At 41.7% G+C, this 5070-nt stretch overlaps 1 pseudogene; it reads left to right on the plus strand.

Annotated features, from left to right (window-relative positions):
- The first annotated feature begins 1064 nt into the window (after positions 1–1064).
- Positions 1065–2131, plus strand: LOC149099928 (zinc finger protein 862-like; annotated as a pseudogene).
- Positions 2132–5070: the final 2939 nt, after the last annotated feature.

A 5070-nucleotide genomic window follows, 5' to 3' on the forward strand; every position in this document is an offset into this window, starting at 1 on the left:
GGAGTTTTAAATGTGTTAACCTTTCGGTGAAGTATAAAAAGTCGCAGCAGATCCAAGAGTCGTGGAATGCCTGGGACATTTTCACAAGACTAGACCCCAGGCTTTCGCATGTGCCAAAATGGTGTCCGCGCCAAAGAAACCAAGACAGACATCGCTGAGCACATTTTTTCACTCTCCATCGAGTGAGCAAAGCAAAGGTAAGGACCTTTTTATTCATTTTTGTATGTATTACAAGCATAATGTAAAAACTTTGTATTTCTGTGATTTTAACGCTTGAAATCATGATATGCATAAAGCACACTTACAACAGGTTTCTTTGAACTGGTTCTTACTCAGTAGAGCAATCACCATTAATGTTGTTGTAGTAGATCTTTATTAAACCCCTGTAACTTTGTTGGCTCCTTTTACTGGAAATATTGAAACAATGTCAAGTGCCAAGCTGCTTACTTCTGTAAGAGACAACTTTTAAACTTGCAGTATTTGCTTATTCTTCTGACAGAAAGTGAGGGTTCTGCTAAGCTCACAAGTATACCTGTTGGTACGTTGGCATCCGAAGGTACAGCAGTTTTTTTTTTTTTTGGTGTGAGAGAGTTTCAGTCTCAGGATTGTCCTAACTATCTTTCATCATTCCTTTGTGTTGGATTTTTTCAAAACACCACAGGGAATGAAGGAGGACGTAATGACAGTACACTTCAAAGTGGTGAAGCTCATGTTGAAGTTGGTATGAATCATTTGTAATTGTTGAGAACTATTTTGCTCCAACACATAAGGTGGTACAAAATATAACAAGAATAACCATGGTTTATCATTTTTCTTCAGCAGCAGCCCCTGTGGACTCTGAAAACAAGCCAACACATCCTTCAACTAAACCTGTTCCTACTTCTCGTGCAATTGAGCTCATAAGCCAGTATTTTAAAGAGTTACCAAAACTTTACTATTTTTCTAAATGCAAAGGTTGTAAGAAATTATGTGATGATCGTTTTAAGCATGAGTTGATTCTTAACAGAGAAGATGGATATTGTGAGAAGACCGGTTTGTGGTGGCTCATATATGAAGGGAATGGTATGTCTTGCTTGCTGTGCAGAATGCACGATTATGAAAATCCATTTAACTGTCAAAAGAAGTTTAACCAGGTCCCTGCTGTAAGCTTTAAAAAGAGTGCACTGGTTGGAAAAGATGGACACAGTGGCTCATGACAACATGAGATGGTCATCCAGAGGGAGCACAATAAACGAGTGTCATACTTTCACAAAGAGTTCAAAACCCAGCCACAGACAAAAGATTCAGTGTTGCACCATGCTTTCCTGTCAGCTTATTGGTTGGCCAGAGAAGAAATTGCTAACCGCAAGTTCACATCTTTGTTGGAACTAGAGGAAATTCTTGGCATTCCTGAAATACGTCGTTTTGATCACAGATCTCAGGGTTCACAACGAGAATTGTTTTTGCTGCTGGGCCAAGCTTTGAAGGATGAAATAGTAAAGAAGGTAAAGAATGCAAACAGCTATGGCCTGATGGTGGATGAAGCCACCGATGTCTCCGTGGTAGAGCAGTTGATATCTTTTATACAGTTTGCTAACCCAGAGACAGGTGCACCAGAGGTCCATTTCCTGTCCATTCAGAATGTCCTGGAAAACTCAACATCAGCAAATGCAGCCACCATTGTGAAACTAATCAGAGAAGAATTGTCAAAAGATGGTTTGGAAATCAACAAGCTCAGCAGTCTAGCCAGTGATGGGGCAAGTGTCATGACAGGCTCTCGCAATGGGGTGGCAGCAGAGCTGAGGGAAACAGTCCCAACCCTCATTAACATCCACTGTATCTGCCATCGCCTCGCACTTGCTTGCAATGATGCAAATGACAACCTGACCCCAATATCGCAAGTAGAAACTGTCCTTTGGCAGCTGTGGAGTTTCTTTGAAAGTCCGCAGCAAGGTCAGCAGTTTACGTGCAAATTTCCTCTGAGATGAATAAACTTGAAAGCATGTCTGAAAAGAGTAAAGTAAAACTCAAAACAAAGGTACAGAAAGCATGCCAAACAAGATGGCTATTTCTGGATAAGTCTGTAGAGAGTGTGTCGAAACTTGCCAGCCCTTCTTCAGACCTTGCAATGGTACCAGAACAAGGACTCTAACCCTACAGCTATAGGCCTCCTTAAGAAGTTGAAGAAACCTGATTTCATTGGTGTTCTGTATATCTTAAAATGTGTTCTGCCTGTGCTCTCGACTCTTAGGTGTTTCAAAAGGGCTCCATATCTTTTTCTCGTATTTCTCCTGCCATCAAAGCATCTAAAGATTCGCTTAAGTCTTGTTCAAGAAAACATCACTGTCAAAGAGTTCCTAAAGGAGACAACAACTGGAAAACTTGCTTCCCTAGAGTTCAGTGAAGATGAGATTAAGAAGACAGAGGCAAAGATGCACAACCTATGTGACAGCCTTGACAGACAATATAGATCAACGCGTCCAGCACTCTTTGCCAGTCGTTTCATCCTTCCGTATCTTCGATCCACTTTCCATGCCTATTGAGTTTGTAGGATATAGACAAAACAATATCCAAACTCTTGCAAATCACTTTTTTAGTGGAGATGAGAACAGCAGCAAATGCCTTAAACTGGAAGATGAATGAAACAACTTCAAGTATGAGCTGTCCGACTGGAGCAAGGACTATCAGGCTATTCCTTCGCCTTCTACAACTTCCACAGAATGGGCCCTACAGAGGTTCCTAAGGCACAAAGAATCCTACCATAGAAGTTATCCCTTGCTGTTACAAGTTCCAGAAATCTGCCTCTCTATGCCTGTTTCAAATGCATGGCCGGAAAGGGGGGCCAGTGCCCTTAAGCACCTAAAAACACACTCGAGAAATTCCCTGAAGAAAGAGATGCTCGAAAGAGATGCTTCAATCCCTACAACCCCACGACAAGTCGAGCCCTCAGTCCCGGGACTGGGGGCTGGGTCAAAACGAAAATAACTGACATGATGGTGCCTGTTTGTCCATGGAATTAAATATTTTGTTCAAATATCTGGTTGTAAGAAACTGTCAGTTGATTTAAACTGTTATGAGCCAGAAATTTTAATGCTCTATTAAGAGCATTCATTTGATTCAGAAGCACTTTAAAACCTAAAAGCCTTTATGGTTTTGACAAAACGTCTGGATTTGCTATTGTGCAGAAAGCAATATTGTTAGGCCTATTATACACAGAATGGCATAATCACCGTGGTCCACGAGGAGTCCCAGGGGTTGGGAATTGTCTCTTTCTGCGTGCCTAGGGTGAGAAATAGACATCTAAATTCCCTGGGGTGTGCCCGGTAACATGTACATGGTAACACTTAGAATAAATATTGAACCAATTGCAGTAATATAACATGTACATACTGTTTGTAGGCTGCTGAATCAGATTGTGCATTTGACAGTTCTGATAACACCAATATGCATATAAAGGCCTTAATATACCAAGTAAAATAAATAAATGAATAAATAAATAAGTAAATAAAAATGTTTATCATCTCCACCCATGTAGGTTTTGGGTCACCACCTTTTATTTTTGATATATTTTAGAGAAACATTTACAGGCCTTACAATTTCTTTGTACCCAAACTTACCTTTGAAATGCCTATTGAGGTTCCATATCTATGGGGGTATTACCAACTACTGAACTGAATGTTTTCTTACGTAAATTCCCTTCTAATGTCCTTTCTTTTGTTGTTTTGGAAATACTTACTAGGAGGATTGTTATTCCAGCCAGTGCATTTGACTCCAAGGTAAAATTCCTGGAGAGGACTAGGAAGAGTTTTGGAGGAGGTACGTTCCACTTTAATGAGGGTGCTTTACTCAAAAGCTACCATTTGTTCTTAAAAGAAGAGTACAATGAGGCTGTGGCGAGGCAATACGGTATTGCGCTGCAGCAGTCCAAAAATGATTACTGGTGTCTTTCTAGAGACGTGCGTAATCAGTAAACAATTTGCAATGTGTAGTTCCAGAAAATACCCATACTCACTATGTTCTAGAGTCAATCTGTTATTAGACAAGCAAATACCTAGAGAAGTCTCGAAGGGGATAACATAGCCTGACCTGATAGTATCTACGAACCAAGGAGGTGCCCCAATCTCAACCCAAAATGGTAAGTGCACCCTCAGTCGACCCTTAACTATCGCTGCAGCGCTACCTTGCTTGTACTCATACAAATTCTGCTTAAAAAATGCTAGAGAAGAATTGCCAATAAACTCATCTTACATAAGTGTCATGAGCTCCTGGGATATATCAGGTTGACAGATGGTGGAAAAAGCTCCTTGGCCGCTGCTCAATAAATCTGAAATGCTTGAAGACAGGTTGCGTAAGAACTGCGAACGTGAGTTAGCATGTGATGGGTGTGCTGGGACTTGCTCCAGCAGCGTGAACAACATTTCCAGCGGTCAAGCTTTGGGCAAGCCTGATGGGACACTTACTCCATCAATGTCCGGAGGAGCCACAGAACTGGCAGGCACCTTGTTGGTGATTGTAGGAATCTGGGGGTTGCTGGTACCTGGGAGCTGTTGAGAAAGTGAACTGACTATGCTGGGAGTGTCCTCAAAGGCTCTACGGCTGAGAAAACGGTGGATATCCTCCCTGCACGTGTTCAGCATTTTGGCATTTGGCATGAGTGTGGGCCTTGACTCTCAAAGCCTCCCTCTCAGCACCGCAGATTCTTTTATTGTCCTCCAAGACAAGGGCACCAGCATTACTCTCGTAATGTTTGACCGTGAGCCAATCACCTTCGGAAGAATCAGCAATTCGGATATTCCTGTTGCATTCCACGATGAGTTTAATGGAGTCGCTCAAAAGTAGGGACACTTTTGCCAAGTCTTGAATGATAAGTGCCTTATAAACGCTTTCGAGATGATCCAAAACTTCAAGGTTGAGCTTTCATTTCCTTTCGTTTCCAGGATAGGAAAATTTGAGCTCACTCTCGACTTAGAGCTGTTTAGAGACAGATAATGTGCACTGGGCGTCGATAGAAGCCTTCTCAAACTTAGAAGAGAGCTCAGAAGTGTGGGACTTGAGCTGCTCAAGTAGAAAGGTGTGGAACTCGGTTAAATC

This window comes from Orbicella faveolata, unplaced genomic scaffold, assembly GCF_042242905.1.
Source record: "Orbicella faveolata isolate gen_17 unplaced genomic scaffold, um_ofav_v1 contig_46, whole genome shotgun sequence".
NCBI lineage: Eukaryota > Metazoa > Cnidaria > Anthozoa > Scleractinia > Merulinidae > Orbicella > Orbicella faveolata.